Genomic DNA, 11,706 nt, shown 5'->3' with positions numbered 1-11,706 from the left:
GCTAGGACCGTGGCTGGCAAGTGAGCTGTGTCACATACGCCAAAAATAACATTGCGGGACTGTCCTACAGCCAGAAACCTTGGTGTCTTCTTAGACCCTGACCTAAACCTCAAGTTATATTTATAGAAGGTTGTCACTGTATCTCTTTGTATAGGCCTACAGAAATCACTCCCATCTTCTACAGATAGTTCAAAATGTTGCAGCTCGACTTTTAACAGGAACCAGAAACATTTTTCCACATCATACCTATTTTAGCTTCTCTACACTGGCTACCAGTCACTTTTAGAATATATTTTAAAATTGTATTAACCACTTTTAAGGCAAGGATTGGTTTAGCCCCATCCTATACCTCTGATCTTGTATCTCCCTATGAACCAGGACGCAGCCTGAGATCCTCTGGCAAGACACTGTTGAACATCGCAAAGTCTATATGTTGAAAACGAAAGGCGATTGGGAATTTGCCATTAGACTGTGTAGACTTTTGACTGATATGCCACAGGAGGTCAACATTGCTAAGTTGTTACAATAGTATTACCAGTTTTGATAACACTTATTTTGTCTATTCAAAATGTCACTAACTGTATGCATTCAATTATATACTCAATCATTTTTCAGTCAGTCAGTAAGCACTGATGTTCTGCACCTGTCTGTCTGTAATCAGTGAAATAAATGAAGCTGTTATCTTCCAATTACCCCAATATTCCCCTGTCTGACGAGGACCAAAGGACAGAGAGGCTGTTATCTGATGTCATGCTTCACAGTCAGGATTAGGGTTGCACAATTCTGGGAACATTGAATACATTTCCTGTTATTCCAGAAATCCTAGTTGGAGGTTTTCAGATGTCCTACTTAGTCCCTCCTGATTCCATGAATCCTACAACCGGGATAACCAGGGAATTTATTGAAAGTTAGGTAGGCGGTCATTGTAAATAAGAGTTTGTTCTTAACTGACTTGCCTAGCTCAATAAAAAATAAATTAAATACATTAAAAAAAATACATGTGGATTTTTGCAACCCTAGCTAGTCAGGATATTACTAAACCATCACAGACTGGACTGAGAATGTACGACTGCCTCAGTGCATTTTTTTAAAAAATATGTGGCTACAGACCTGTCTATAAATAACCTCACAAAGTTAAATAGCATTAACCATAATGGAAGTCAACAAAATACAGTATCGCCTAACTCTCATGATGAAAAATGAAAATGTTGCAGCAATAGAAAAAGTTACAGTTCAATATGACTAGCTGAGGTCTTCACTAGATGGCAGTATGAGAGCAAGTAGTAGGAGAGCATGTTTCTGGACCGCCCACAGCAGACCTCCACGGGTGGGTGTTAGACAACCCTTTGACACTTTTAACTTCGCCAACGCTCTGATATATTGACAGAATAAAAGCCACCAAGTATTGTGCGAATTGATGCGCACTGGTCCCAATTCCCAAGACTTGAACATATAAATTATTATGCTATTAATTATTTCCAAGGAGCTAACCTACATTAAGCTATTCAAATGCGACAATTATTGTAATTTATGACCAAGCACATTTTCCGTAATTGTAATCTTCTTCAACATGAGAGAAAGACAAATAGGGCTCCCATCAATCGAACTAACCGATTGGTTATGCGACGCGCAGCGGGGAGCGTGAGACGTGCCCAAATTCATTCAGGGATCCCGTGGGATAACCATCACATTCGCCCGAGAGACAGCACCAGCGGAAACAGGGGTGGTTGGATAGTTGGGAAGACTGTTTTACCCAGAGTGCACTGTAGGCTACACACTGACAACTTCACCTTCGTTCGCGATCCGAAAGGGTAGTCTGTCACATTCGTTTCGAGCCGCATGCATCTCGCTCAATCGAGACGCCCGGTCTCCACGCACAGGCGGCTTGCACTCAGTCCTGTTCTATCCTTTCAGCGTGATACAGGGAGGAGAATCCGTACAAGCTCACAGTGGACTTTAATGTGTACAAAACCTGCTTTATAACGTTTCATGGGGATACTTTAGAGGAAATCATCTTGACGACCCTGCATATTAACAGGTAAGATACGAGTTTTGAGTTATCAATTCAAACGGCCACTTCTTATTATCTGGTGATTTCTCCAACTTCAAAAACCTCTCCTGTATCTTGCTGTGTCTTCCTATTCTCAAATGCCGAACTATTTCAAATAATGGTAGAAAACTCCCTTGAGGTTTACATGTATGGCTATTCAAAAATAATATATGAAATCAATTATATGAGCAATATTTGGTCTCACTTTGGCAGCTCACCTAAATTGCTCATTCTTGTATTTTCTAATGTGGTCTTTGAATTAAAAAATAAATAAATGAGGCTACACATCCATGTCATTTGTCTGCATAGACACAGTAGGCCTAATCAAAGAAACCTGAAATGGATGCCATATAAAGACACTTATTTTGAGCTGAACTCCACGACAAATAGTACAATCCCGACATATGCGCTCAAAGAACAACAGCAGTAGTTTATTGGGATTGAGGACAGACGTCCTCAAAAATACGTCTTTATGATAACGAAAGATGACCCCACTGACTATAGGCCAGTTCAAGACGCACAAAGATCACGCTCAACAAGAATGGCAGTGCTGAGGCGCGCGTGTGTGTGTGTGCGCGCGACAGGCGCATCACTCACTGGCATGCCTGCTGAACGGAAAGACTAATGAATTGACCAAAATGTACGTGCGCCAAGGAAAATTCTACTTGCAGATTCCACTATAATAATTTAATGTTGCCTTATACTGTATGTATTTATGTATTTTTTTCAACACTCTAATGCTGCCAATGGTCGAACAGCTTGGTGATGATATTTGTTGATTGTTGATTGATGATTGTTTAAGTTAAGTTTTTTTTTATATATATATCCTTACTAGATACAACTCTAGTAACAAACAATGTTATTCAAGAACAAGTTAACAAAATACCTACCATTTGCCATTTTTTAATACCAAGTATTTATTTTAATCAACAATTCTTATATAGTGGATTCCCCCCAAATGCACAGGATTGTGTTGTTATGTGTGTGTGTGTCAGCCATCATTTGTTTGATTGGCACTGCAGGTTTACTGTTTCTCAACCTCCTTCAACCTCTTGCCATTTAGGATAATTTTAATTCAGCAAAAGCTTTACTGTGAACAAAGGGTACACAGACAGTCAGGTATGTAAATAAAATCACTAATCAGATAGGAATATGTTATAGTGAAAATTGAACATTCACCAACACTTATGATCTTCCTCAAAATACTGCAATGCTGCTACCAATATCAAAAATCAGCTTGATGTTGGCATTAGAGCTTTGGATCTCCAGTTTACTGAAGCTGCGCACAAACAGAATATGGTCAAAGTCCTGTTCAAAGTCCTCTAAAAGGTTTATGGTTTATATTTATTTGAAATTCTGTGTTTACCAGACTTATCAAGGCATAATTAGTTAGACCAATTATAACACAAAAGGTACCATTGAATTTTAGTGGGTTGATCATCATGGACTTTCCATAACAATAAGGTCAATGAAATAATATCCACATGTGGATGGTCTGATTGATTAGAGAAAGCTTTGTACCAACTGCAATTAAAGATGGAGAGCTTCCTATATTCTGTTTTAGTGTCTATTTTAAGCCTGGTCAATCCTATTACACTGCTGGAAACCGGTATGACGAGAGACATAATGATCCTGTACGAGTCATCTTTTCTTATGTCATCTTTCTGTAAACAGAGTTTTTGATATTATTTTATTCTACGAGTAGATCTCGAGGTTAAGAACCTCATTTCCGAGAGAGACCTGGCATTAGTGCATGCTTACATACAGTGTTCCTACACAGATAATCACAATATTACCTCCTATTTAAAATAATTATCTTTCTGGGATGATTGTTTGTTCATTGAGGAAATATAAGGATGGGATAGAATACCCCCATAGAAAGGTGATCTCTCCCTGGCAGATAGTGAGGATCAATATAAATCAAATCAAATCAGGACAGAATGGTGTGTGTGTGTATGTGCATATGCGTTTGTTTGTTTGTGAGTGGAAGAGAGAGACAGAGAGATGGATAATGTTTTCAATGTCTGTCCATCTATACGTTTATTTCTGAAAGAGAGAGATCGAGAGTCACTACTCACGCAGAGACAGGGAGAGAGGGAGAGAGGCCATCAGGCATGGCTGATGCTGACTCTCAACCTAAATGTAATTCCTTAATGCACTCCAAGAATCAAAGATCTAATAAGGAGTGGAAGGGCCTCTTCAATAATAAAACTGAATCAGCATCTCTGCAGCAGCAGCAAGGGCTGAGGGCTCAGAGGACTCATAAATAACAGACTCTAGGACTGACACATGCTGCTCCAATGGCTGGAAACTGCCAATACCCTTCCTAATTCACAACCAGGCCTGCCTGCTCAGACAGAGGTAAATAAGCAATGTTCTAGTCAACGAGGAGGGTCTTGGTAAGGCTGTGAAGTATAGACAGTAGCTCTGCCTAATTGGTGTATGCTGCAAACCATGACCATCTGTATGGTGACTCTGGGTAATAGTGTTTCAGAAGAGGAGGTAAAGAGAGGTGGGGATCTTGAGGGGATTTGTTAAAGGATGCAGGCTTATTAGTTGAGAGTCATAAGAGCTGAACTGAGTCATACAGATTCAATTCAAAGATTCAATTCAACCAATTATATTGCGCTATACCTTATTATGTCCTGACTGTTGATTTGTATTCAAATGTAAAGGCTCGTCAATAATATAAAAGCAGAACAATAATATTAATTCAGCTATGTTCTTAGTAATGTCTTGCATTTGTTGTCACAGTGGTTTTCATATTACACATATACATTTTTCCTTTGTGTATTTTAGAAAAATCTCTCCTGTATTTGAGTCCATAACCTGTGTTTGTCAGTGTGTAATGAATATAGACCCTGTAGGGAACAACCAATGCCTCCCACATCATCGATTGAAATAGATGTTGTGTTGCAAGTACTGCTTTCTTAATAATGATGTTTTGACAAGATGTTGTTGAACAGCTCCACTATGAATACTGCCAATTTACAATGCATTGATCTGTGAACAGTTCTTCCCCACAGACCTTCATAAGGCTTGAAGAGTGCACAATACATGTAACTAAAACATTTTACCATCTTGAAGAGTTTCTCTTGACGAAATGCAACATGATAGTCTTTCTCCCTTTCCTATCTCAGGTTTGAAACCAAATAATTGACAGCCGACGGGAGATTCCCCTTAAATAAAATACTTTACTGTATTTATTGTGGCTCCCTAACCCACTCTGCAGTATTTACTTTTGTCAAATACTCTGGAGTAGTTCTTTGGTCAAGTAATCCGATTGTTTTACTACTGATACTACTGCTACTACTGCTGCTGCTACTACTACTGCTACTACTACTACTACTACTACTACTACTAATGCTACTACTACTACTACTACTACTACTACTACTACTACTGCTACTACTGCTACTACTACTACTACTACTACTACTACTACTACTACTACTACTGCTACTACTAATACTACTACTGCTACTGCTACTGCTACTGCTACTGCTACTACTACTGCTACTGCTACAACTACTACTACTACTGCTACTGCTACTTCTACTACTAATAGTACTACTGCTACTACTACTACTACTACTACTACTGCTACTACTACTACTACTACTACTACTACTTCTGCTACTGCTACTATTACTACTACTACACCTACTGCTACTACTACTACTACTACTGCTACTACTACTACTAATACTACTACTGCTACTGCTACTGCTACTACTACTACTACTACTGCTACTGCTACGACTACTACTACTACTACTGCTACTACTACTACTACTACTGCTACTACTACTACTACTACTACTACTGCTACTGCTACTACTACTGCTACTACTACTACTACTACTACTACTGCTACTGCTACTACTACTACTACTGCTACTGCTACTACTACTACTACTACTGCTACTGCTACTACTACTACTACTACTACTGCTACTTCTTCTTCTACTTCTTCGTCTACTGCTACTTCTTCTACTAATACTACTAGTAATAATACTACTACTGCTACCACTAACAGGTGGAATCCTGGTAGTGAATTTCAGTCTCATGAGGATGGCTTACACAGACCAGTATTTTACACTTTAATCAGTCAGCAGACACTATTATGCAGAGTGACTTACAAGCTGTGCATAGACCCACAATGAAGAGCCTGAACTGCTGCAGTATACACCACAGCACTTCAAAAGTAAGTGGTGTGAAGTAGTGTATATATATGAAGAAAATTAGCTAAGGGGCTGTCTTAGTGACAGTAATCCGCTTTGCTTTGTGGAGCCAATCTATAAGGCAGTGCATTAAATGAAGGTTTCTCTTTCAACCGGCCCTCTGCATCAGTGTGTTTTCGCAACCACACACCGCCTCTGGAGGGAGAAGTCCCCCCCCCCCCTCAGCTGCTGAGTGCCTGAAATATTTAACAAGGACTGCACTATTTTTGGATTTGTACTCCGTTTGTTTTGGAGCTTATGTAATAACCTGTTGTGTTTCAACCCTCCACACATGGTAGTGTTTGGCGTAAGTATGCCATTCTCAGACAAAGGCTCTGTTGGTTAACTGAAGTAAAGTGTGTTTTACCAATCAGGGGTGTGCTGCCGTTTTCAATATGATGCAAGGTTACTTTGAATGACGGCAGGGGTTGGGAATGTACGGGATGTGGCGCCAAATGCCATTCCATTATATTTAACATTAAGATATTTCAGTATTGTTTGTTCTTTTATGCAGTAATTTGGTCTCTCGTAGTCTGTTTTGGGCCTTTCCGGGCAAATTTCTGTGTTAGATTTAAAACAACATACACAGTGAAAGCACTGAAAGCTACAAGCTTCTCATATCCTTAGCTTACTTTGTTCTAGAAGCTATTGATCTCCCTCTTTGTCTGTTTCTGTGTGTGTCTCTCTCTCTCTCTCTCTCACACACTCACTCTCTCCCTCTCTGCCTCTCTTTTCTATCTTTCTCTCACCTCCCCATCTCTCTCAAATCTCTCTCTCTCCTCTCCTGATTGCTCTCCAGAGAGGTGTCAGATTCTCTGACTCATGCTCTGGGTTGGAGTATGGAAGCAGGGGCGTCATGCAGCCCAAAAATCTGAGGAGGCACAAAGTACGTCAGGATGGCTGGGGTTGGTCGGGAGGCGGTCTCTGCCCCCCACTCGCATGCAGTCCTGCAATTCTAGAGCCATAATCCTTATGCTTAATTCTATGTAAAAAATATATGTCTAAAGCCAACTTCATAAAACAGCTAGTAGTATTTCTGAGAAAACAAAACAAAAGTATTTATTTTAAACAGGACAAATCTGAGGGGGCAAGCTCCCCTATTGGGCATGACTCCTCTGGACAGGAGGAAAGTGTGAGGAAGTAATGAAAGAGCGAATGAAGAGGGGGAAAGTAATTCTGCAGATAGAAAGATTGACCTTCATCCTGGACTGGGATAAAAGCTTGAGTTAATACCATGCCAAAGTGTATTCAGTTTGATGCCAAAAAGTATTTTGAATTATGTATAGTGCAAGTGCAAGCTCTCTAATAATAGAAGATGTGCAATTGAAAGTGAAAACAAGGTAAATTAACGAAATAAATACTACAGTGCCTTGCGAAAGTATTCGGCCCCCTTGAACTTTGCGACCTTTTGCCACATTTCAGGCTTCAAACATAAAGATATAAAACTGTATTTTTTTATGAAGAATCAACAACAAGTGGGACACAATCATGAAGTGGAACGACATTTATTGGATATTTCAAACTTTTTTAACAAATCAAAAACTGAAAAATTGGGCGTGCAACATTATTCAGCCCCTTTACTTTCAGTGCAGCAAACTCTCTCCAGAAGTTCAGTGAGGATCTCTGAATGATCCAATGTTGACCTAAATGACTAATGATGATAAATACAATCCACCTGTGTGTAATCAAGTCTCCGTATAAATGCACCTGCACTGTGATAGTCTCAGAGGTCCGTTAAAAGCGCAGAGAGCATCATGAAGAACAAGGAACACACCAGGCAGGTCCGAGATACTGTTGTGAAGAAGTTTAAAGCCGGATTTGGATACAAAAAGATTTCCAAAGCTTTAAACATCCCAAGGAGCACTGTGCAAGCAATAATATTGAAATGGAAGGAGTATCAGACCACTGCAAATCTACCAAGACCTGGCCGTGCCTCTAAACTTTCAGCTCATACAAGGAGAAGACTGATCAGAGATGCAGCCAAGAGGCCCATGATCACTCTGGATGAACTGCAGAGATCTACAGCTGAGGTGGGAGACTCTGTCCATAGGACAACAATCAGTCGTATATTGCACAAATCTGGCCTTTATGGAAGAGTGGCAAGAAGAAAGCCATTTCTTAAAGATATCCATAAAAAGTGTTTTTTTAAAGTTTGCCACAAGCCACCTGGGAGACACACCAAACATGTGGAAGAAGGTGCTCTGGTCAGATGAAACCAAAATTGAACTTTTTGGCAACAATGCAAAACGTTATGTTTGGCGTAAAAGCAACACAGCTGAACACACCATCCCCACTGTCAAACATGGTGGTGGCAGCATCATGGTTTGGGCCTGCTTTTCTTCAGCAGGGACAGGGAAGATGGTTAAAATTGATGGGAAGATGGATGGAGCCAAATACAGGACCATTCTGGAAGAAAACCTGATGGAGTCTGCAGAAGACCTGAGACTGGGACGGAGATTTGTCTTCCAACAAGACAATGATCCAAAACATGAAGCAAAATCTACAATGGAATGGTTCAAAAATAAACATATCCAGGTGTTAGAATGGCCAAGTCAAAGTCCAGACCTGAATCTAATCGAGAATCTGTGAAAAGAACTGAAAACTGCTGTTCACAAATGCTCTCCATCCAACCTCACTGAGCTCGAGCTGTTTTGCAAGGAGGAATGGGAAAACATTTCAGTCTCTCGATGTGCAAAACTGATAGAGACATACCCCAAGCGACTTACAGCTGTAATCGCAGCAAAAGGTGGCGCTACAAAGTATTAACTTAAGGGGGCTGAATAATTTTGCACGCCCAATTTTTCAGTTTTTGATTTGTTAAAAAAGTTTGAAATATCCAATAAATGTCGTTCCACTTCATGATTGTGTCCCACTTGTTGTTGATTCTTCACAAAAAATACAATTTTATATCTTTATGTTTGAAGCCTGAAATGTGGCAAAGGGTCGCAAAGTTCAAGGGGGCCGAATAGTTTCGCAAGGCACTGTAGCTTTGTTTTTGGGTCCTGTTTTCCCAAAAATATAATCCAACTGCTATAGTCAGTGATTTTTTATTCTTTTATTCTTACTCTTATTTTATTTTACATTCTCCCAAAATGAGTTTGCATTATAGCAGTACCCGAAGCATGCTAGATAATCATCTAACATAGTACATTTAGGACACTCAAATGAGTATGATATGTTACGTTTGGCATGGTTACATAAGACAGAATGTTACTTGAGGCAAAAACAAAAGGAGTTTGGGTGGGAACGGTGGCGTATAACAGAAATGTACTTATTGATTTTTATCTACTCTGCAACTACTTAACATGTTAGCTAACCTTTCGCCTAACCCTAACCTTAACCCTTTAAGCTAACTCTTCCCCTAACCCTAACCTTAAACCTTTAAGCTAACTCTTCCCCTAACCCTAACCTTAAATCTTTAAGCTAACTCTTCCCCTAAACCTAACCTTAAACCTTTAACCTAACTCCTAACCTTAACCCTAACCCCTAGCCTAGCTAACGTTAGCCATCAGCTAAATTTAGCACTAGCATTAACCCTTCTAGCCAAAACAAATTGTAATTTGTAACATGTCATACAAATTGTAATTTGTAACATATCATACAGAATGGATGATGTACATTTACAAATTAATACATACCATACGTAAGATATCATACTAAATGTAGTGTGCCAGATGTAAGTACCAAAGAATACGAACTGCTCTGAGACCAGATTGGGAACTAGCAGCCAATTGGAGCTAAGGGCTGACATCACAGAAACATGGCCTCTGTAATGATCATTAGCTATCTGAATGTTTGCCTTGTACTGTTCTATTCTCTCATGCTCTACTGAGAGGAACTATAGTTTCGTTAATGATGACTTCACACATGCCATGAAAGCAAATACCTTACGAGTGGCAACATCAACTGATCAACTCAAATCAAATTGTATTAGTCACATGTGCCGAATACAACACCGAAATGCTTACTTAAAAGTAACAAGTAATTAAAAAGCAGCAGTAAAATAACAATAGTGAAACTATATTCAGGGGGGTACCGGTACAGAGTCAATGTTAGGCACCGGTTAGTTGAGGTAATATGTACATGTAGGTAGAGTTATTAAGTGACTATGCACAGATGATAACAACAGAGAGTAGCAGTGGTGTAATAGTCTGGGTAGACATTTGATTAGGTGTTCAGGAGTCTTATGGCTTGGGTGTAGAAGCTGTTCAGAAGCCTCTTGGACCTAGACTTGGCACTATTGTACCGCTACCGCTTGTTGTGCGGTAGCAGAGAGAACAGTCTATGCCTAGGGTGGCTGGAGTCTTTGACAATGTTTAGGGCCTTCCTATGACACCGCCTGGTGTAGAGGTCCTGGATGGCTGGAAGCTTGGCCCCAGTGATGTACTGGGCCGTTCGCACTACCCTCTGTAGTGCCTTGTGGTCGGAGGCTGAGCAGTTGCCATACCAGTGCAGCTGTAGAACCATTTGAGGATCTGAGGACCTATGACAAATCTTTCCAGTCTCCTGAGGGGGAATAGGTTTTGTCGTGCCCTCTTCATGACGGTCTTGATGTGCTTGGACCATGTTAGTTTGTTGGTGATGTGGACACCAAGGAACTTAAAGCTCTCAGCCTGCTCCACTGCAGCCCCAGGGAATACAGGAGGGGATTGAGCACGCACCCCTGAGGGGCCCCTGTGTTGAGGATCGGCGTGGCGGGTGTGGTTACCTGCCCTTAGTACCTGGGGGCAGGCCCGTCAGGAAGTCCAGGATCCAGTTGCAGAGGGAGGGGTGTAGTCCCAGGATCCTTAGCTTATTGATGATATTTGAGGGTACTATGGTGTTGAACGCTGAGCTGAAGTCAATTAATATTATTCTCACATAGGTGTTCCTTTTGTCCAGGTGGGAAAGGGCAGTGTGGAGTGCAATAGAGATTGCATCATCTGTGGATCTGTTGGGGCAGTATGCAAATGGCAGTGGGTCTTGGGTTTCTGGGATAATGGTGTTGATGTGAGTCATGACCAGCCTTTCGAAGCACTTCATGACTACAGACATAAGCTTCCGGGTTAGAGTCCCACTCCTTGAAAGCGGTAGCTCTAGCCTTTACCTCAGTGCGGATGTTGCCTGTAATCCATGGCTTATGGTTGGAGTATGTACGTACAGTCACTGTGGGGACGACGTCATCGATGCACTTATTGATGAAGCCAATTGGAGATGTGGTGTACTCCTCAAAGCTGTCGGAGGATTCCCGGAACATATTCCAGTCTGTGCTAGCAAACAGTCCTGTAGCTTAGCATCTGCTTCATCTGACCACTTTTTATAGACTGAGTCACGGGTGCTTCCTGCTTTAATTTTTGCTTGTAAGCAAGAATCAGGAGGATAGAATTATGGTCAGATTTGCCAAATGGAGGGAGACGGAGAGCTTTGTATGCGTCTCTATGTGTGTAGTAAAGG

At 40.7% G+C, this 11,706-nt stretch overlaps 1 protein-coding gene across 5 annotated transcripts in view; it reads left to right on the top strand.

Annotated features, from left to right (window-relative positions):
- The first annotated feature begins 1,801 nt into the window (after positions 1-1,801).
- LOC139416250 (poly(rC)-binding protein 4-like) overlaps positions 1,802-11,706 on the top strand; it is a 53,772-nt gene continuing 43,867 nt past the window's right edge. For 4 of the 5 annotated variants that reach the window (XM_071164685.1, XM_071164687.1, XM_071164686.1 and 1 more), the window contains exon 1: positions 1,814-2,038. The gene's annotated coding sequence lies outside the window, so the exon portion shown is untranslated. Of the gene's footprint in view, positions 2,039-11,706 lie in introns of all 5 variants that reach the window. The other variant, XM_071164688.1, reaches the window with a different exon arrangement.

This window comes from Oncorhynchus clarkii, chromosome 9, assembly GCF_045791955.1.
Source record: "Oncorhynchus clarkii lewisi isolate Uvic-CL-2024 chromosome 9, UVic_Ocla_1.0, whole genome shotgun sequence".
Classification (NCBI taxonomy): domain Eukaryota; kingdom Metazoa; phylum Chordata; class Actinopteri; order Salmoniformes; family Salmonidae; genus Oncorhynchus; species Oncorhynchus clarkii.
Note: the sequence above shows the minus strand (reverse complement) of the source record. Positions and strands in the feature narration are given on the sequence as shown.